This window comes from Mirounga angustirostris, unplaced genomic scaffold (genome assembly GCF_029215605.1).
Source record: "Mirounga angustirostris isolate CCGP_5_RB_7025 unplaced genomic scaffold, mMirAng1.0.hap1 SCAF_5, whole genome shotgun sequence".
NCBI lineage: Eukaryota > Metazoa > Chordata > Mammalia > Carnivora > Phocidae > Mirounga > Mirounga angustirostris.
In genome coordinates, this window is record NW_026991713.1 from 159,806,038 (window position 1) to 159,829,282 (window position 23,245).

At 46.0% G+C, this 23,245-nt stretch overlaps 1 protein-coding gene across 6 annotated transcripts in view; it reads right to left on the bottom strand.

The window, feature by feature from the left end:
- LOC135364285 (thyroid receptor-interacting protein 11-like) overlaps positions 1 to 23,245 on the bottom strand; it is a 38,212-nt gene that overhangs the window by 11,467 nt on the left and 3,500 nt on the right. Inside the window, exons 2-4 of one of the 6 annotated variants that reach the window (XM_064590269.1) lie at positions 9,010 to 9,160; positions 6,697 to 6,816; positions 736 to 891 (exon numbers count right to left, since the gene is read on the bottom strand). The exons of 1 other annotated variant lie outside the window; for it this stretch is intronic. The gene's annotated coding sequence lies outside the window, so the exon portion shown is untranslated. The remainder of the gene's footprint in view (positions 1 to 735; positions 892 to 6,696; positions 6,817 to 9,009; positions 9,161 to 23,245) is intronic. 4 more of the 6 variants (XM_064590272.1, XM_064590271.1, XM_064590270.1 and 1 more) reach the window with 4 other exon arrangements.

The window sequence follows — 23,245 nt, forward strand, 5'->3', positions numbered from 1 at the left end:
ACAGAGGCACGTCTGGTACTCCATTACAAATGTCGGCAGACTCAGCCATCCGTCTTGGTGCTCGCACACATGGCCCGTCACCGTCCCCACGGCAGCCATTTCTTCCCTTTCTTTACTCGTGCGCCTACCTCCTTCCCCAAGACCCTAGACAGCACAGAACCTCACCTCATCCCTCACCTAGAAAACCTGCCACCACTTATTCCCTCAGCAAACCCACGGGTGAGAGCCAGTCAGAGAACTCTGCTCGACCGGAAGTTCTGTGTCCATAGGAAAGGAGATCCAGGATCGTTCCGGAAAACTCACGAACGACTACCTAAGTATTTCCCCCGGCTCTGGATTAGGAACCGGTCCTTCCACACCCTTTAAGCAAGTCCTAGTGGGAAAACCAGGAACAAAGAAACACAACAGCCACAACCTAGAAAATGTTATAGTAGCCTTCACTTTCTGGTCTACACTATAACCTGGAAAATGCTATGGTAGCCTAAACTCTCCCCGGTCTACACTACAAGGAACCAAACTTTCAGTGTTCTAAACCAGGGAGCTGAAGCCCAGATTACCACTGAAGGGCTTCTGACAACCGTTGAGGGAACCAGCCTTAGGACAAGGAGAAGTACTGGAAGGACACTGCATCCCTAAAACCATGCGAAGCCCCTGTGGGCCTATAGCCTGCTCTGCCCCTCATCGGATAATGTGAATTAATAAATGCCCCTCATGTGAATTAATAAATGTCTTTACCATTTCAACCAAATGGAGGGGCAGCTGGGTGGCTCAGTCAGTTGAACGGCCAACTCTTGGTTTAGGCTCAGCTCAATTGTGTCCATATCAATTAGATCTATGGCAGAGAGTACATCCTCCGGTTCTTTCTTTTGTTGTGAATTCCTCCTTCTATTCCTTTTGCCCAGAGAAGAATGGAGGAACAAGAGAGCAACATAAAAAATATCAACCACGACGCAAGCAAATACACACTAGTCAAATCCGAAGAGGTCAGAAACCAAAAAAGAGAAGAAAAAAGAAATGTGGGGGGTGGCTGGGGGGTGGGAGAAGAGAGAATATTATCTCCCAGGTGGTCAAACCTCCATGAAATCCTGGGTGTATTTTGGCCTGTTTGTTAAAAGACACTAAATCCCAGAAGTGTAAAATCACCAAGGTTACATATATACAGACATAAAATTGAATGTAGCAGAAGGAAGCAAAACTGAAGACTATCTCTAAAAAATGGAAATGTAGAAAATGACAATCAAAAACGACTTAAAATGAAAGAGTTGATAAAATAAGAAACTAGTTGGGAAGAAAAAAAGAAAAGGAAAATTTTAAACTGCAAGATAAACGAATCATGAAATAACCTTTGAATTCAATTTACTGTTTTCCCCTAGTGCTGGAGTTTTGCACTCCTGTGGGCTCCTAAACTTCTTCCCCTGTTCTTCCAGCTGCTTTGCTCGGGGAGTGGCCTGCTGTGCTGACCCTCAGGTGTCTTGGCCTGGGGGGAGTTGTACCGCCCCTTGCAGGGGGGGGGGGGCGGGCTCAGTGTAAACTGCTTGTAGTTGCTCTATGTGATTCTATTCCCCGAAGGCTCTCTGGGCCACTTGAGAGGATGAAAAGAAAAATGGCCACGCCCCGATTTCCAGGCCCGGAGCGAAAAGATCGAGGTCCCCTCTCTTCAGTAAACTGTCAGGGATAAGCGGTCTTCAGTTTTGTGTGTGCCAAAGTCTGCAGGCTCCTGTGGTGAGGGCCTGCACCGATCCTCCTGGGAGAAGGCAGAGGGGCGCCGCCTTGTCTGCCCTGTGCAGGACCCGCATACAATAGCTGTCACCCAGATGAGCCGTGGTTCGTGGTTTATGGCAAACTGAGTTGAGAACCCCCCCTGCTCCCTGACCCTAACCAGTTTCCCCACTCCAGTGCCTGGGAACTCTGCCGGCTCAAGCACCCCTGTTCTTCCTGTGACCCCAGGGATCCTGAGGTCACACTGTCCCACCTTGGATGCTGCCCCACCTTGCCACCAGAGCACCTTTCAGGCAGGGCTATCTCTTAGCGGAGAAGATTTCTAAAGGTTCTGATTTTGCGCTCTGGGGCTGTATCACTTGCCTGTGGCCGGCTTACACAGGCTCCCTCTCCCCGCAGAGGATCTTCCCATATATCCCCGCAGATTCACTTCTCCGCACCTCTTACTTTGCAAAAAGTGGTCACTTGTCTATTAGTAGAATTCCAGCAATTCCTTCCTTACATCTCAGGTTGAATTCAGAGGTGTCCAGGATGATTTGATAGTTATCTAGCTACATTCAAGGGACCAGATGAAACGAGCTCCCCTACCGTGCCACCATCTTGCCTCCCTCCTTCGATCTCTTCCTTTTGTTTTGAAAGATTTATTTATTTTAGAGAGTGAGCGGGGGAAGGGGCAGAGGGAAAGAAAAATCCTGAAGCAAGCAGACTCCCCGCTGAGGAGTTACTGCAGGCCCTGAGGAGAAAGAGAGAGAGAGAAAGAGGGACAGAAGGTATATATGAACAAATCATAGCTGAGAACTTTCCTAATCTGGGGAAGGATACAGGCATACAAGTTCAAGAGGTAGAGAGAACCCGTTTCCAAATCAATAAAAATATATCAGCACCCTGACATACAGTAGCGAAGCTTGCAAATTTCAGAAATAAAGAGAAAATCCGGAAAGCATCTCAAGACAAGAGGTTCCTAACCTAGACGGGTAGGAACATTAGGCTGGCAGCAGACCTATCCACAGAGATCTGGGAGGCCAGAAAGGGCTGACATCATCTATTCAGGGTACTAAATGAGAAAAACATACAGCCAAGAATACTTTCTCCAGCAAGGCTGTCATTCAGAATGGAAGGAGAGCTAAAGGGCTTCCTGGACAAATAGAAACTGAAAGACTATGGGACCACTAAACGAGCCCTGCAAGAAATACTAAAGGGGGGGACGCTTGGGTGGCTCAGTCGGCTAAGCATCTGCCTTCAGATCAGGTCATGATCCCAGGGTCCTGGGATCGAGCCCCGCACTGGGCTCCCTGCTCCGCGGGAAGCCTGCTTCTTCCTCTCCTACTCCCCCTGCTTGTGTTCCCTCTCTCGCTGTGTCTCTCTCTGTCAAATAAATAAAATCTTAAAAAAAAAAAAAAGAAAGAAAGAAATACTAAAAGGGATCCTCTATGCCAAGAGAGAGCCCAAAAGTAACACTGGACCAGAAAGAAAAAGATCTACAGAAACAGGGACTATACAGGTAATACAACGGTACTAAACTCATCTCTCTCAATAGTTACTCGGAATCTAAATGGGCTAAATGCTCCAATCAAAAGACACAGGGTAGGGGCGCCTGGGGGGCTCAGATGGTTAAGCGTCTGGCTTCGGCTCAGGTCATGATCCCAGGGTCCTGGGATCGAGCCCCGCATCGGGCTCCTGGCTCAGCGGGGAGCCTGCTTCTCCCCCTCTCCCTCTGCCTCTCTCCCTGCTCATGCTCTCTCTCGCTCTCTCTCTCTCTCCCTGTATCTCTGTGTCTCAAATGAATAAATAAAATCTTCAAAAAAAAAGTCATCATTTAAAAAAAAAAAAAAGACACAGGGTATCCGACTGCATAAAAAAGCAAGACCCATCCATATGCTATCTACAAGAGACTCATTGTAGAACTAAAGACACCTCCAGATCGAAAGTGAGGGGGTAGAGATCCATTGATCACGCGAATGGACCTCAAAAGAAAGCTGGGGTAGCAATCCTCCTATCAGACAAATTAGATTTTAAACCAAAGACTGTATTAGGGGATGAAGAAGGATGCTATATCATACTTCAAGGGCCTACCCAACGAGAAGATCTAACAATTATAAATATATATGCTCCTAACTTGAGCAGCCAATTACATAAACCAATTAAGAACCAAATGAAGGAAACACGACGAGAATCATACAATAACTGTAGGGGACTTCAACACCCCACTCCCAGCAATGCACAGATCATCTAAGCAGATGATCAACAAGGAAACAAGGGCTCTGAATGACACACTGGACCAGATGGACTTCACAGGTACATCACAGCATGCCATCCTAAAGCAACAGAATACACATTCTTCTACAGGGCACATGGAACATTCTCCAGAAGAGATCCCATACCGGGGCACAAATCAGGTCTCAACCGATACCAAAAGATTGGGATTATTCCCTGCCTCTTTTCAGACCACTATGCTTTGAAACAGGAACTCAGTCACAACAGGAAATAGGGAAGGAACTCAAACACTCGGAGGCTAAAGAGCATCCTACGAAAGAATGAATGCATCAACCAGGAAATCAAAGAAGAATTAAAGATTTCATGGAAATGAATGAAACTGAAAACACAGCCGTTCAAAACCTTTGGGATCCAGCAAAGGCGGTCCTAAGAGGAAAGTACATAGCAATACAAGCTTTCCTCAAAAAATCAGAAAGTCTCCAATACACAAGCTAACCTTACGCCCAAAGGAGCCGGAGAATGAACAGCAACTAAAGCCGAAACCAAGCAGGAGAAGAGAAATTATAGAGATTAGAGCAGAAAACAATGAAATAGAAACCAGAAGAACAGTAGAACAATCAATGAAACCAGGAGCCGGTTCTTTGAAATTATTAATAAGCTTGATGAACCTCAAGCCACACTTATCCAAAAGAAAGGGGAAAGGACCCAAAATAATAATGTCATGAATGAAAGAGGAGAGATCACAACCAACACCAAAGAAACACAAACCATCTTAAGAACACACACAGCAACTATAGGACAACAAATGAGGTCATCTGAAAGAAATGGATGCGTTCCTGGAAACTTGTAAGCCACCAAAACTGAATCAGGAAGAAATACAAAACCTGAACAGACCCATAACCAGCAAGGAAACTGAAGCAGTGATCAAAAAATCTACCAACACACAAGAGTCCAGGGCCACATGGCTTCCCAGGGGCATTCCACCAAACATTCAAAGAAAAACTAATACCTATTCTTCTGAGGCTGTTTCAAAAAACAGAAATGGAAGGAAAACTTCCAAACTTGTTCTCTAAGGCCAGCATGACCTTGATCCCAAAAACAGACAAAGACCCCATGGATGCAAAAATTCTCAGCACAATACTAGCGCATAGGATCCAACAGCACATTAAAAGGAGTATTCACCGTGACGAAGTGGGATTTATTCCTGGGCTCTAAGGGTGGTTCCACATTCGCAAATCAAATCAATGTGATACTTCACATTAATAAAAGAAAGGTCAAGATCCGTATGATCCTCTCAACGGATGCAGAAAAAGCACCGGACAAAATGCAGCATCCTTTCTTGATTAAAACTCTCCACAGTATAGGGGTAGAGGGGATATACCTCAATAACATAAAACCCATCTATGAAAAGCCCACAGCGAATATCATTCTCAATGGGGAAACACGGGGACCTTTTCCTCTAAGGTCAGGAACATGACAGGGAGGCCCACTCTCACCGCAGTTCTTCAACTAGAGAAGTCCTAGCCTCAGCAATCAGAAAACAACAAAAAAGAAATCAAAGGCATCCGACTGAGCAAAGAAGTCAAACTCTCACTCTTTGCAGATGACATGATACTTTATGTGGAAAACCCAAAACACCACCCCAAAATTGCTAGAACTCATACAAGAATTCAGCAGGATATAAAATCAATGCACAGAAATGAGTTGCATTTCCATACACTAACAATGAGACAGAAGAACGAGAAATGAAGGAATCGATCCCATTTACAAATGCACTGAAACCCATAAGATACCTAAGAATAAACCTAACCAAAGACGTAAAGGATCTGTACTCCAAAAACTACACAACACTTAGCAAAGAAATTGAGGAAGACACAAAGAAATGAAACAACGTTCCATGCTCATGGATTGGAAAAACACTGTTAAAATGTCTACACAGAGTAATCGAACCATTCGATGAGATCCCCATCAAAATACCATCAACTTTTTTCACAGACTGTAACAAATCATCCTAAAATGTGTATGGAACCAGAGAAGACCCCGAATGGCCAGAGGAATGTTGATAACGAAAACCAAAGCTAGTGGCATCACAATGCCAGACTTCAAGCTAGAGTACAAAGCTGTAATCATCAAGACAGTATGGTTCTGGCACAAAAACAGACACATGGATCAACGGAACAGAAGACAGAACCCAGAAATGGACCCTCAACTCTATGGTCAACTAATCTTCGACAAAGCAGGAAAGAATATCCAGTGGAAAAAGGACAGTCTCTTCAATAAATGGTACTGGGAAAACTGGACAGCCACATGTAGAAGAATAAAACGGGACCATTTTTTGGCACCATACACAAAGATAAACTCAAGATGGATGGAAGACCTTACTGTGAGACAGGAATCCATCAAAATCCTAGAGGAGAACACAGGCAGGAAGTTCTTCGACCTCAACCGCAGCGACTACTTGCTACATACATCTACAAAGGCGAGGGAGCAAAAGCAAAAATGAACTATTGCAACTTCATCAAGAGAAAAAGCTTCTGCACAGCAAAGGAAAAGGTCCGCAAAACTAAAAGGCAACCTACGGAATGGGAGAAGATATTTGCAAATGTCTTATCAGATGAATGGATAAAGAAGATGTGGTATATATATATATGTGTGTGTGTGTATGTGTGTGTATATATATACACATATATATATGTGTGTATATATATACACACATACACACAATGGACTATTACCCAGCCAACAGACAAGATGAATACTTACCATTTACATGCACACGGATGGAACTGGAGGGTATTATGCTGAGCGAAATAAGTCAATCCGAGAAAGTCAAATATCAAATGGTTTCACTCATATGTGCAATATAAGAAACAGGGCAGAGGACTGTAGGGGAAGGGAAGGAAAACAGAATGGGAAGTCATCAGCGATGGAGAAAAACCGTAAGAGACTCTTAACTCTAGCAAACAAACGGGAGGGTTGCTGGAGGGGTGGTGGGTGGGGGGATGGAGTAATTCGGTGATGGGCACTAAGGAGGGCATGTGATGTGATGAGCACTGGGTGTTATATGAAACTGACAAACTACTGAACACGACATCTGAATCTAATGATGTACTGTAAGTTGGCTAATTGAATTTACATTAAAAAAAGTAATAAATAAACCAAATGGAGTTGGTCTTCTGTTACACCCTGAAATGTCCTAAGTGGTATTCTGAGCGCATCAGTTCATTTCCATTTGCTTGATGAGTAAGCTGAAAGGGGTAGGGGGTGTGGGGGGGGAGGGGAGGGGGTGTGTGTGTGGGGGGGTGTGCACGCTCGTGTGTGTGTGTGTATGTGTATGTGATGTCACCCAGCTGGGTTCTGAGCTCCCAGAAGCAGACAGATAATATATCTTCTCTTCATATCCACTGACAAGGCTTACCGCTGCCTGGACTACAGTAGGTGCTAATCCTGTACAAACACGCCCCCCGCCATCTCCCACGTCCATATTCCCACATCCACAGACACCCATAAGGAAGCACATACCTACTGCTGCTCAAGGCAGCAGCTCAACACAGAAACACACCAAGTACTCACTAAGGGACACAACTTGCTACAGCCCAGACTGTCAAGGAAAACTGACCCACAGAGTTTTACAAGGCTGAACAGGCTGCGTTGTCTAAAACAGTGCTTTTCAAACAGTGGATTGTGACCCATCCGTGTCATAAAATCAGTGTAATAGTTTGCAAATCCCCGTCTTAGAAAATGCAGTCAGCTAGAGTAAACTAGAAAAAATCAGTATGCGTTACATACTGTACGAGTTAAAGACTGTTTCTGTGAAGTTGTTGAAGTGTGTGTTTGGGGTATAAGTGCCATGAAAAATCTGTTCTCTACACAAACAAAAAAAATAGACCCTTAAACACCGAGAGCAAACTGATGGTTGCCAGACGGAAAGGGGGGGGGCGAAATTGGTCAAAGAAATTCAGAGTTACAAGCTTCCACTTATATAAATAACTCACAAAGATGAAAAGTACAACATCCGGAATATAGTCCAATAATATTGTCATAACAACTGTACCGTGACAGATGGTGACTATACTTAATCGTGGTGAGTGCTGAGTAATGAGCAAACTTGTCGAATCACGATGCTGCACACCTGAAACTGACATAACATTGTACAGATCAACGATACTTCCATAATGAAAAGAGAAAAAACTGTGTTCTCACTGTGGGTGGTTGGATGAGCACTGTCCTCACAGCCTTCATCTGGTGCCATCCAGTGGTAAAAGCCCTATCTGCAGTCGAGAAAGAACCACAGACCCGGGAGAAGAGTCCGCAAACATGGATGTCTGGTTGGAAGGGGCCTTCCAAATGACCTGGTCGACCCTGACATGCAGGGCAAGCACCCTTCAACAACACCGAGCTACTGCCTGAGCACGCCCCACCACGGAGGCACTCGCTCCCCCGCTGAGCAGCTCTACCTGCTGAAAAGCTGACCAAGCCGCCTTCCTCTAGGAGCTCCTCCCTGTCCTTCCTACTGCCCTCTCCTGGATGACAAGGAGCAGCTTCTGTGCTCGCCCTCAGTTTAACACTCTTGATCCAGTCAAGCAATACTTGTTGAGTGTCTGCTAAGTGCCAGGCACTGGGGATACAGTGGGGAACCCGGGAAGACACAGCGACAGAGACACAGAGAAGTCAGAGCTTATGCCAGATGAAGGACAACAGCATGGGGGCAGGAAGCGCCTCGGAATGTTCCAGTAGCAGAAGGTATACAGGGAGGTTGAAGAACAGCAGAGAAACAGGTGAAAGCTCAGAGATTTCTGGGCTGTATGTGTTTTCATTTCTCTCTGTTTTATAATTTTTCTAAACTAACCATAGGCCATATTTCATTCTAAGACACCATCAATTGTAAGACTGAAAAAAGAAAAAAGAAACACTGCCAGTTAGTCCATGTCTTTCTTATTGCTTACAATTCTCATTTCATGTTTATGAAAAAGCCCTTTTAGACTTTTGGGACAGAACAAAAGGGAAAGGATGAGTGACATGAGTTGGTCAAGTCTTCCCTTTCAGGAGATCTGTGAGTTGCCACACAACACTGACCTTCGAGCCGCCAAGGGCACTGGCGAGGCTGAGTTTCTGAAGAGATCGCCATCACCGGCTCTGAGATTGCTTTCCAAGCTCCCGACCCTCCAGGTGTAGGCTGTGTTCCTCTGTCTTTCTTGATCTCGTCAGAAGGTCTCAACGGATGGTTCTGGAATAGCAATCGGGATTTGCGCTCCTTCTTCAAATGGCCCTTAAATGGTACGTGGACCGAAGCAGCCAGGGGCTGCAGGTGCAGCGGTCCAGCCACGCCACGAGGAAGACCGAGCACGTCCACGTGCACAGATAATGACAACTCCAACATGGTGCACAGTGACTGCAGGACACATCAAGAGTGAATCTGGGCGCCTGGGTGGCGCAGTCTGTTGGGCAACCGAGTCCTGGCTGAGGCTCAGGTTGTGATCTCAGAGTCTTGACATGGAGCCCCACGTCTGGCTCCGCACTGGGCGTGCAGCCTGCTTGGGATCTTTCTCTCTCCCCTCCCCTCCCCTCCCTACCACCGTTCACATGTGTTCTCGCTCTCAAAAAGTTAAACAAATAAATAGATAAAATAAAACCCAAAGAATGAAAGATCTCTTTATTTATTTTTTCTTTATTGTGCTATGCTGGTCACCATACAGTACATCGGTTAGTTTTTCATGTAGTTGTTCCATGATTCATTGTTTGCGTATAACACCCAGGGCTCCATGCAATACGTGCCCTCCTTAATACCCATCACCGGGCTAACGCATCGCCCCACATCCCTCCCCTCTAACACCCTCTGTTTGCTTCTCAGAGTCCATAGTCTCTCATGGTTAGTCTCCCCCTCCGATCTCGCCCCCTTCATTTTTCCCTTCCTTCTCCTAAAGTCGTCCACGCAATTCCTTATGTTCCACAAGTAAGTAAAACCATATGATAAGTGACTTTCTCTGCTTGACTTAAGATGTCATATTTAGGGGCGCCTGGGTGGCTTAGTCGTTAAGTGTCTGCCTTCGACTCAGGTCATGATCCCAGGGTCCTGGGATCGAGGCCCGCGTCGGGCTCCCCGCTCAGCGGGAAGCCTGCTTCTCCCTCTCCCACTCCCCCTGCTTGTGTTCCCGCTCTCACTGTCTCTGTCAAAATAAAGAAATAAAATCTTTAAAGAAGGAAAAAAAAGATCCCATATTTAGAAAGACCTTTTCTCAGGGTTTATTCAATCCAGTGTTCCCTGCAATTTTCACTTCTTTTTAGTACCCAGGTCTGACGTGCTACCTAATATTTTCTTCTAACACACCCTGTAATAAATACCTATTAAAATGTAAAACTTCTATCTGGGTGCCACCTCAAGTCATCTCCCATTCCTCCCGTGGGAAACACTGATCTGCTGCAGCCACCAGTTCATTCAAGAAGCACTGACTGACTTGGCCCCTTCGGCAGGAGCGTCCCCTGCAACGGTGGGAACTTGCTAGGAAAGGTGTGACATGCCCTCCACCGGAGGGAATGGGAAGGGGCCCTCCCCGCTCTTCCAGCCAGTGAGGGTCCAGGCTGGGGCTGCTTCATTTCACTTCTCATCAACACTCATGAGTGCTGGCTACAATGCCAGGCATTATTCCACACGCTGGACAAACAGGAACACGTACAGCCCTCAGAAGCACCCTCTGTGGAAGGCACCGCTTACAGACAGAGGTCGAGGTTGTTTCCTCAAGCTGTGCAACCTCGGAGGAAACTTAATTCCATTGCTTTGCAAACCTACTTACCCACTTGGACTTCCATCCCTCCCCCAACACTTCAGTTGCTGATATGGTGTCGGTGTGTATGTGTGTCTGCTTCTGTAGGGATACACAGTGCATGTAGATAGATAGATAGATAGATAGATAGATAGATAGATAGATAGATAGATAGATATGCGGTGCCCTGTATGTACATATATATGTACCTACAATGTATATATCTGCAATTGCAAGACTCAATCCAATACTCTCAGCATCGGTTTTCAAGTTGGGAATTTTAACTGCATGCTGCATACGGGCCTTGAAGATATGCTCTACCTCTCATTTTTAATTTTATTGTTGTTCTTTTACGTCCTCTAGTCTCAGTTTTGGGTTCCTATTTCCTGTTGCGTTTATTCTTGCTTATAAATGGAAGGCAGGAAGCAAAGTCTTACGCGCAACAGACTTTGTACCTACACAGACTTTGAGTTTGTTTCCCTTCTTGTGAGCGCTGTTGCTTTCCTCAGCAGATCCGCAAGGCCTTAAGTGTTTAATCACCTAAGAAAAACAAAACAAAAACAAAAGACAAAAAAACACGAAAAACAGGGGTGCCTAGGCGGCTCAGGCGTTTAAGTGTCTGACGCTTGATTCGGCTCAGGTCATGACCTCAGGTTCCTGAGATCGAACCCCGTGTTCAGGCTCCACGCTCAGTGCAGATTCTGCTTGTCCCTCTCCCCCTGCCCCCCTCCACTCTGTCTCGCTCTCTCAAATAAATAAATAAATAAATAAATAAATAAATAAATAAATAAATAAAATCTTAAAACAAAAAAACAAAAAACAACACTGGGCCTCAATTGACTAAGACTCACAGGCTATCATTTCCTCCCAAAGGAAGCTACTGCTATTGCTTTCTGGCTTCATCGAATTGCCAGTTACTTCACAAGGATCAATAGGATCTAAAATCTACTGTCTCTACTGCAAGGAGTCCCTGAACACTGGGCAAGACATGAACGGAAAAGGAACCAACATTGACCAGAGGGTGAATAAGGAGGAGAAGCCAATCAGAAATTTCCCACGGTACAATGTCTCATATCTGACTTAAACAAAAAAGAAAAAAGAAAAAAACAGTTAATAAAGAATACACTAATAAGATACCATGGATCTGAATAATGCTAAAGTACTTTTGGAAAAAATAAAACATTTAAGAACACGTATTCTGAATATTTTCTCCCAGTCTGTCTTGCCTCTTCGTTTTCTTAGTGTATCTATTTTTCCTTTCTAATTAGAACTTTTTGTGTTCTGCATACAAAACATTTGTCTACCTCAAGGTTGTCAAGACATTTTCCCATGTTTTCATACAAAAGTTTTACGGTTCTAGCTTTTTCCTTTTTTAAGATTTATTTATTTGAGAGAGAGCGCGCCCAGGGGGGAGCAGGAGAGGGAAAGAATCTCAAGCTGACTCCTCGCTTAGCGTGGAGCCTGACACAGGGTTCACACGGAGCTCAATCTCATGACCCCGAGATCATGACCTCAGCCAAAATCAAGAGTCGGACTCAAGCGACTGAGCCACCCAGGCGCCGCTGGTTCTCGCTTTCATATTTAGGTTTATGATTCATCCCAAATTAATGTGTGTATGTCAGAATGAGGGAGGGGTCAAGGTCCGTTTTCTTTCCGCCTGAATGTCCAGGTCACACAGAATTATTCATTAAAAAGACTTCCCTTTCCACCACTGAACTGACTGGACACTCTGGGCAAAAATCAGTCGACAGTACTTGCGTTTGGTCTATTTTTTGGACTCTCTGCTCTGCTCATTGATCTCTCTTTGTGTCAAAGACTTGGATTACTGTGGCTTTGCTCTAAGTCTTAAAATTAAGCAAGAAGAAGCAGTGTAAGTTCATCAACTGTGTTCTTCTTTTGAAGACTTTTTTGGCCATTCCAGACCCTTTGCATTTCCATATACATTTTAGAATCAACTTGTTCATTTCTTCTAAAAAACATGGCTAGGATTTAACTGGGATTGCACTGTTTGCATGAATCAAGGCGTGGAGAACAGAAATCTCCAGGACATCAAATCTTCCCCGATGTATGAACAAAACAGAGCTCCCATTTATTTCAGTCTTCTTGAATTCCTCTCAACAAAGTTTTTTACTTTTCTGTGTAAAGGTGTTTCATGTCTTTCATGAGACTTATTCCCAGCCAGTTTGGGGTTGTTTTGGTTGTTGTTTTTGTTGTGTAAGTAGGCTCCACACCCAGCATGGAGCCCAGTGCAGGGCTTGAACTCACAACCCTGAGTTTAAGACCTGAGCTGAGATCAAAACACAGATGATTCATCAACTGGGCCAGCCAGTCACCCCAACCAGTTTACGTGCTTTGATGCTACTCTAAGTATTTAAAATTTTTATTTTCCTATACATGTATTTTTAAAATACATCTGTATGACAAAGAATTCCTATTCAGAATATATAATAAACTCCAATAAGTCAAAACCAAAAACAACATTAACAACAAAAACGGGCAGAAGACTTGAACGTTCGACAGGTCACAAAAGATGTCGGAATGCCCAAGAAACACACGAAAAGGTGCCTAAGATCATGCTTCACCAGGGAAATGCAATGTGAAACCATAATGAGATGCTATTTCACCCTCACTGACAACACAGAATGTTCACGAGGATGCTGAGCAACTGGAGTGTTACTGTATTGCTGGTGGGAAGTGTAAACTGATAAACCACTTTGGAAATTAGTCTAGCAGTTCAATATATCCCTTCGCTGTGACTAAGCAATTCCACTAAGCAATTTCAAGAGAAATTTAAGACTGCTCTAAGAATGTTTATTGTAGCCTATTCACAATGACCAAAAAATTGGATACAACAACATGCCTGATCATCAGATGAACAGATGAAAAAATTGTGGTATATGCACACTACATACAAAGGACCACACCATTTTACACTCACAAAGACTCTCTCCTTAAGCAAACGCTAGCCTGACTCCTCTGAGCCCTCTTCTCAAAGGGGCCTCAACCTTGGCTTATCATATGCAGACTCGCCCAAACACTAACATACTTCCTAACAACAGCTCAAGACCCCACCCCTAGGGTGACTCCAGTCACCCTTAGTCCCTACTGAGAAAACTCAAGGCATCCATGGTTTGTTCAGCCAACAATGAAAAGTCTGGCCTCTGTCTCCCAGTGAGTAAATGCAGGGGGTTTCACGTTTCCCACTTTTTGTAATCTTTTACTTCTCTGATTTAATTCACCTCTGGCATGACTCCCTCATCCTCTCTTTATAATGCCCTCGGTGGGGTGCCTGGGTGGCTCAGTTGTTCAGCCTCCGCCTTTGGCTCACGTCACGATCCCAGGGTCCTGGGATTGAGCCCCACATCGGGCTCCCTGCAGAGCAGGGAGCCTGCTTCTCCCTCCTCCCACTCCCCCTGCTTGTGTTCCCTCTCTAGCTGTCTCTCTCTCTGTGTCAAAAAATAAATAAAATCTTTAAAACATAAAATACCCTCTGTACAAATCAAGGTTGAGTTTCATTCAAGCTGGACTCTTTTCCTGACTACAATAGTCATTGCTGATTAAAATCTGTCCTTACCACTTAAAGTAGTAGGATCTGGCTTTGTGTATCTTGGATAAGTGCACACAACATGGATAAATCGCAAAGAACACACTGAGTGAAAGAAGACAAAACGATACATACTGCTTGATTCCATTTACACGACGTACAAGAAAAGGCAATTATACTCTATCATAGATCCTGAAATCAGAAAATGACCACTGGAGGTAAGGAGATTAACTAGAAAGACATACAAAGGAAACTTCTGGAGTTTCAGATACAGTTTTCGGGGATGGTGCACAGATATACAGTTGGCCCTTGATCAACCCAGGGGTTAGGGGCGCTGACCCCTGTGCAGTCCGAAATTGTCATTTAACTTTTACTCCCCAAAAACTTCCCTGCTAATTGCCTACTGACGACCAGAAGCGTTACTGATAACATAAACGGTTGATTAACATAGATTTTGTATGTTACATTTATTATACATTGTATTCCTTCAATAAAGTACACTAAAGAACATATTCAGAAAATCATACAGAAAATATGTTTACAGTACTGTATTCTATTTATCGAAAAATCTGCCTATAAGTGGACCCATGCAATTCCAACCCATGTTGTTCAAGAGTCAACTGTATACATTTCTTAATGCTCATCAAGCTGAACAATGAGACCTGAGCATTTTATTTTACAAATTATCTCCTTTTCTCCCCTGCCGTCCCACCTCTGTCACTGAAGAATACCTGGGGAGATTCTTGTCTTTGTTTCTTTTTTTAAATAGGCAACACACCCAGCACGGAGCCCAATGTGGAGCTTGAACTCACAACCCTGAGATCGAGACCTGAGCTGAGATCAACAGTCAGATGTTCAACCTGACTGAACCACCCAGGCACCCCTACCTGGGGAAATTCTAAAGGAAAGAAAAAAAGATGAGAGATGGAGCTGACCCACCAAGTTCCCCTTTCTTTCTTTCTTTTTTTTTTTTTTTTAAAGATTTTATTTATTTACTTGACAGAGAGAGAGAGACAGCTAGAGAGGGAACACAGCAGGGGCAGTGGGAGAGGGAGAAGCAGGCTTCCCGCTGAGCAGGGAGCCCGATGCGGGGCTCGATCCCAGGACCCTGGGATCACGACCTGAGCCGAAAGCAGAGGCTTAACAACAGAGCCACCCAGGTGCCCCAATCCGAGTTCCCCTTTCAATATCCACTTACGCCTGCTTCCTTACGAAGAGGGCCCCAATTTTGTTCGAGGTATTAATCTGCCCTGTGAGAAATTCTCCCCCCCGCCACGTCCCTGCAGCTAGGGGTAGGGCCACATGACGACTTCCAGCCAATGACACGTATGTTGAAGTCTACATGGCAGGACTACCTAAAAAGCTATTGCTTTCACAGGCTTAGACACATGTTTTTTGTCAGGGTCCCTTTCTTTTCTTCCTTCCTGGAGTACAGCTGCTCAAATGAACTAAGAAAAGGGTGCTATTCAGCGGTACAAACCTATTCTTACTCTAGAAGCAAGCTATAGGCGCTCTCAATCAATTCACAACTAAGTTATATCGCAAGGCAAAATGTTCAGGCATCAAAAGGAAAAAAGCAATTCCAACTGGAAGTGAAGAACGATATACCCATGTCTGTGTCAAAGTATATATAAAAATTTAGCATTTAAGGGCTCTTTCAAATCCATGGGGGATACAGACCATCACTAGATGGTGTAGGGACAAAAGTGCTACCTTGTAACATACAAAATAATAAAGACAGATGAATGGTCTAAGCAACAGAAGCCCAAACCCTAAAAGTGCTAAAAGAAAATGCAGCGATTGAAAATGGTCTTTTGAAGCACTATCCAAAGCCACAAGCTATAAAGTTAGACTATGAGATTGGGCACCACAGAGATTCAGAATGAAATGTATCCTGAAATGTATGGTACAAGCGAAACCGAAAGACAATCGTTTGGGAGAAAATACTGCAACGAGTACAGAGGCAAAGGACTACTATCCGACCTATAAAAAGTTCCTACAAATCAATAAGAAAAATATAAATACCCAAACAAAAAGACAACAACCCAGCAGGAAAATGATAACGAGCGAGGATTCATGTAAAAAAGTATCCGTGAAAAAAGTATCAGTGATAGGGACCAACTAAAATTGCTCAGTATTACAGGTGATTATAAAAATATAAATGTAAGGGGCACTTGGCTGGCTCAATCGGTTAAGCATCTGACTCTTGATCTTGGCTCAGATCATGGTCTTAGGGTTGTGGGATCCAGCCCCATTCAGGCTCTGCACTCAGTGGGCAATCGGCTTGAGATTCTCTCTCTCCCTCTCCGTCTGCCCTTCCCCCGTGTTCGCTCTCAAATAAATCTTTAGAAATATGTTTGTATGTGTATAAATACATAGAGCTACATCTATAAATTCAAATATATATAAAATAAATACATATTTAAATTTAAATATAAAACATACATTTATAGATAGAGAGAGAGAGAGAGAGATAAAAATTGAAACAGGCATTATTTTTCCCCTGCCACTTGACAAGAAATTTAAAAGACTGAGAAATATTCTGTCATTACCATCTCATTTACCATGGGTGAGAACCAAAAATGACATAACCACTCCTGAGGATCATTTTGCAGAAGTTTTTACCCTGAAATCTATCTCGAGGGAAAACTCAAACACACATGCAAAGATGTTCATCACAGCCCTATCTTAATAGCAAAATCATAGCCACCCAAATAACAAACAGAATCGTCACGTAAAGTACAACCCCACTGTGGAAAAACATTCAGACATTAAAAAACTGTAGGCATGAAAACCTGTAGGCACACTATATTCAAATGAGGCTGAGTGGGGGATATGTATTCACTTTTGTCATTTAAAAAGTTAACCCTGAAGGGGCACCTTGCTGGCTCAGTTGGAAGAGCATGTGACTCTTGATCTGGGTGTTATGAGCTCTAGCCCCAAGTTAGGTACAGAGAGATCCCTTAAAAATAAAACCTAAAAAAAAATTAACCATAAAAGAAAAATAATTCGTATTCTAGATCTGAGACCACTGTTTTTCACAGATCTTTTCAAAAATTAATTTGTTCCCTTTTGGAAAAAATGGGGGGGAGGCAGCGCAAATCCAGTAAAGCCATTATTTATTTGACTTTCTTGATGGGCAAATTTGGCAGCTAATTTATCCTTACCAGAATATTCTCATCCGCAAGTGACATGTCTTCTCTGGGGAGGAAAAGCAGCAGCCCCCACCTTCAGAATATTTCAGATCAAAATCCCAGCCCTGCACTCTGGACAGAGCCGGGAAGATGCCATCAGTGAGCTGCAAGGCCTAGGCCCTCCAGAAAATGCTGCCTCTCCCAAGAGGTGATCCTCTGACCCACTTGCACGACGAGGGCGACGTTTTTCGACGCGGCTGACATCAGAGAAACTTCTGCAATTCTCACAATACCATTTCCGTCTTACAGCCCCTGGCCTGGTTTCTAAAACACACAGACCACTCAAAACCAGGGAAACAGAACATGGGAATTGGGAGCCCTCATCAGGAAAGAGAACCATGAGCATCTCCATTCAGTTCCTCATCACTCGGCCGGCTCAGAAATACTTACTAGGGGTCTACAAGGCTCATGGCACTGAGACACACATGGTCCGTCTCGGCACCGCTATTCCCACGGGGCAGACAAACATTAAACGAGATGTCTGCGGAGCAACGGGACTGACTGCCCCAGAGGAGATGCACAGAGAACAGATAAGGGGCTGGACCTTGTCGAGGGTGTCAGGGGCCTCCGGAGGGAGCCGCATCTCACACGAGCCAGAAGGCTGGGCACCTTCTTGGACTCATCGGCCTCACCCACATCCCATCTGTCAGTACATCCCATCAGCTCTCCCTTCAACACGTACCCAGAATCTGGATCGATTCTCAGCACTTCCACCCCTACCATCCTGATCCAAGCCAGCAGCATCTCTGACTTGGAATATTCCAGGAGCCTACTAACTCATCGCCCTGCTTCCCCCCTCGCTGTTCTCAACAGAGAAGCTGAACTCATCCCATTAAAACCCAAGTCAGGTCACCTCATTCTTCAGTTCAAAATCCCCCAGTGGCCACCATCCCAGGTCCCTAACACCCTATCTGCTACTCTTCCCCTTCTCCCTCACTCTGGCCTTGTCATTCCTGGAACAAGTCAGGCCAGCTCCCTCCACGGAGGGCTTCCTACTCGCCCTTCTCTCTGCCTGGGACACTGTTCCCACAGACATGCACAGGGCCCACTCCCTCAACCTCCTGCAAGGCTTTCCCCACTCTTGTCCTCAGGGGGCCGTCCCTGGCCATCCCAGCTCAGAGGACAACCCCTTCCAACGCTCCTACAGCATCCAGGACCCCTGATGCGCCAGATTCCTTGCCTCTGTGTTTCCTGGCTGCTTCTCTCCCTGGAAGAAAGGCTCCCTAACAGCTCCACCGAGGTCTGTCTGGGTCACATCGGGAAGCGCACAAGAACCGAGCCTCTGGCAACTGAGAAGGCGTTCAATAAAGAATGTGCAGTGACTGCTGCAGTCATCTGAGGGAAGATGAGAGCTCGTGAGGCAAGGCGGGTGGGGGAAAGAGCATCTTGGGCAGAGGGAGCAGCCGAGCCGCCCCAAGGCCGGCGGGCACAGGGCACATTGGAAGGAATGACCGGATCGAGTACAGCAGGGAAGGCGAGCGGGAAGCAAGACTGGAGAAGAAGGACGGAGCAGCCGTGCACACACAGAAGGAACGTTTCGGTCTATCTCGAACGGCAACAAGAAGCCAGGAAACTAGGCAGTGACATGAACGAATGGGCCTTCCACAAACCTCTGGCTTCAGGGGGAGATAGGGATTTGGAGGCGGTAGAAGCGCCTGGAAGCTCAGTAAGCAGACTAGAACCATGGCGCAGACCACAAATGACCTTAACTCGGAATGAGAGGGCAAAAGCAGAGGTGGAGAAAAGGAGGTAGATTCCAGAGATATTTAGCAGATAAAATCACAGGTCTGGGAGAATGATCACACAAGGGGGTAAGGAAGTAAAAGCAGAGTTCCAAGAGGACTCCTCCCTTTTGCACGTGGGACCTGAAGGACACAGTGGCCCGATTCACGGAGTTGGGGTGGGGTGGGGGGGGGTGGCGAGGAGGAGAATACAGGAAGGGGATCTTGAGAAGTTTTGGAAAGAATGGATTTGCCATAATTCGGAGACATTGAAATACAGATTTCCAGTTGGCAGCGGGAGACCCAGGGAACCGTGAGAGGATCAGGAAAAGCAAAGTGAGTCGCCACACAGTACAGATTCTCACCTTGTGGCTGATGGGGAATCAAAGGGTTTCGAGGAACGCAGTAACAGGAGAAGATGTGGGATTCCAAGAAGATCACCCTGGCCAGAGCAGGAGCACGTGGATGGGAGAGGGAGCTGGATGAGAAGCAGGCAGAACAAGAGGGACCTGCTGCAACAGAGCAGGTAGGAGAAGGGACCGGAGCCAGGGCTGTGGCCACAGGGAAGGAAAGGGGAACAGACCTGCTCTTTGTCAGCAGTGCATCTCCCACGAGGCTCCTGGGGACCGTCCGAAAACCCGGAGCACGTCAGCTCCCCCACTTGACCCCTTGGTCCTCGCACGAGTCATTCTCTGACAACCTCCCCAGAATTCTCTCTTGCTCCCCGCTCCCTGGCCCAATGTCAGGTGCCGATGACACAGCCCTGGGCTTCCACGGCCAGGCTAGTTTCTTCTGCCCTGCAAACACCTATTTGTCTTTTGAAGGCTTCCCCCCTCCACTGGCAAAGAAGCAAGAGCAGTGCTGACATCGAGGAGGCGGCCTGGCACCATGAGCCGGGCTGCACGGCTGGTCGCCGCGGGCCTGGCGCTCCAGGAGACGCCACGTGCTTCTCCGGTTGCACGCAAATGACCTCGCAGAACAGCAGCTTGAGGTGCCGTGGCCCCGGTGATGAAGGGACACCAAAGAGGACCCCTTGCTCTTTTGTCCAAACAGACAAAAACCAGCTTGTCGTGCCCACCCCCAAATGCCAATCCTCCTCTCTCCCGCCTGATACCAGCGAGTGTCTTCCTTGTGAATGACACCGTCCGTCACGCTCTTCACACCTCCTTCTAGAAAACACTGATGGAGCTACCCGATCCCAGAACTGTCTCGCCTCGCCTCGCCTCAGCACCCAGACCAGAGCACACCCCTGCTTCCTTGAACACTCCCAAAAACATCCGCCCAAAGCCCAAATCCTGTAAGTTCTTTCTAACACCCTCTTTCTTACGGATCAGCCCCACAGTCCCCATGACGTGGGTTCCCCCTCAGGATGAGTAACGAAGCCACTGTGTTTAACGACAGCTGTGCTTCCAGTGGCCTTTGTGGAGGATGCTGACCACCGTCACGGGAGGAAGGGATGGTTCCCTTTCCTGGAGGGAATCCTAGGTGTCCTGGGAGGCTAACTGGCTTTCTTAGTGCGATTTTAGGGGCTTTATGGCTGTAACCTAGGGCAGCAGGAACCAGCCTAACCCACAGCTAGGACATAGCTGGAACCAAATAATATTCAGAATGGAGGGAAATCAAGGGGCGCCTCGGTGGCCCAGTTGGTTCAGCGTCCGACTCCTGATTTCACATCAGGTCATGATCTGAGGGTGCCGAGACTGAGCTCCAAGTTGGGTTCCACACTCAGTGTGGATTCTGCTGGAGATTCTTTCCCCCTCCCTTTCCCTCCTCTTCTGGCCCCACGCCAGGGGCATGCACTCTCTCTCTCTCTCTCTCTAAGATAAAGAAGTAAATAAAATCTGTATTTAAATAAATAAATAATGGAGGGAAAGCAAAAGAAGTAAGAATTATTTAGGGAAGGCTTCACTCTGTGTCAGACCCGGTGCTAACTGCCTTGGATCTATTGCTCATTTAATCCTTACATCCCAAAGGTGGGCTACCATTTTTATCCCCATTCCAAACACAGGACTGAGGCACAAAGTGATCTGCCCACGATTCACGCAAGGAATCTCTACGTTATTAATCACATGACTTTCTGACAAAGTTTAAGGGTTTAACACACTACAGTGAAGATGCACATCACGGTATCACAGAACTTGGAAGGACAGAGCCCTGCAAAATGTCCTCAAACGTTAACTTATGGATTCTCCCAATCTTCTTGCATGTTGTTCAGATAAAGGAAAGCCCGGTGCTAAAAAGGCTTTCATGAAATGCAACCAGATGACAAATATACGTGGTCTTTAGAGCCCCGGGCCCATCCCAGAAGACTCTGACTCAGTGAGTGTAGAGGAGGACGTGAACATCTGTGTTTTCTTTAAATAGCCCCACAGGCTCTGCTGATGTGCACTCTGGGCTGGGTACCACTGTACTCTCTGCAATTCCAAACCCAAACTTGCCCTACAATGTTTAGATGGCTGCAGACACAGGGGGGCATCGAAAACTGAGGCAAAGAAGAACAGAGAAATTACAAAAACTATCCCCTAGAGAGTCAAGAAAAGGAAAGCTCTAGTTATATTACTTCTCTGTCCTTTGGCTGTGTCTGAATTACTCTACAGTTAACTTACTTTGTTTTAAGTAGGCAAGTTTGCTAAAACGTTTACCAACAAATACTAAATAATCAAGACTACCAATACATTTTAAATAAAATTATACTATGCTACTGAAAAGTATTTTCTGATTATTTCAATGGCACTTCAGAGTCTCTTAGCAAGTAGCAGTCGATATGCGAACATTATTTCTAATTCAACAGTTCTACACATGTGGTCAACAGCACCTGAACACTGGAGAAGAAATGAAGTTGGCTGGAAGGCTTTTAGCTTCCCAAATTTCACCACACACTACCGTCAAGTCTTCAATACCAATGTATGTATTTACCTCTTTATTTAATCAACCACCACTAACACCCACTACATGTCAGACAGGGCTCTACGTGTTTCATTAACGTTAAATATCATTTATCTTTACAATCATCTAAGAAGTGGGATTATCATCATCTCCATTTCTCACATCAGGAAACTGAGACCCAGAATGGTTTAGGAACACAGCTCATAAGAGGCAGAGCTCCGATCAGCTTGGCTCTGGACTCCATGTCTTAAATCACTATGTTTAGTCTCCAGGAACCTACAAAAACTGCAAGTCTTAACCCCGAACCTTGGCTTGCCCACCCTACAGTCCCTACAGTCCCTACGTGGCCCCGGCTTCAAGGGCATTCCCTCAATTCCTTTCACAGTTCACACTCCTTCCCTGCTCTAAGTGAACACCCTCCCACATCCCCGTTTTTTTCTTAGCCTTCTGTTCTCAGCTTAAACATTACTGCCTAAAAGACAAACTCGAATGCACCCCGTAGTTCTCAGCACTCGAAGCAAAACGGTAATTATGTATTTCATGGGCAATTATTTGCTTCCAGTCTTTTCCAACCAGGTGGTGATAGGGTAGACGCCGTATCTGTCCTATTTATCCTGGGTTCCCAATCGCTGAATACCCACCCCCCCCACCCCCCCAAAGAGAAGGGCCTACCACGAAGTACACTCTCAACACTTTCTGTTGAACGAACGAACGAACGAACGAACTACACCCCAGCCTGGGCTTTCCGACACCTATCTGTGCTCACAACACGGCCCCCACTGCACCCCTAGAACGCAGCCTCCTGCGGCAGACACGCAAGAGCTCTGCAAAGTCCTGGCTCTGCGCACCACTACTACGTGCTCCTGGGCAGACCATCCCCCCCGCCCCGCCCCAACACACCTTGACTGACCTGATCTCAGGTGCACAACGGGCACCCTGACGATCCCCAACGGAATGTGACCTATGCAAGAGGAAGAACCTGCACTCCTCCTCCCCTCTCAACGCTAGACTTCCTTGCTTCTCGTCGGGCTTCCATAAGGACTCGAGCCCCAAGGAGGCCAAGACCCCGCCGGCCTGCTGCAGGCCGCATTCCCAGTCACGCTCCCCCCAGGCCTGGCGCACAGCACAAGGGAGGTCATTCTCCGCTCCAGGAATGAAGCCCCGCGCCGGGCACTTCACACGTGCGAAACGAGGGTCGCACGAGGT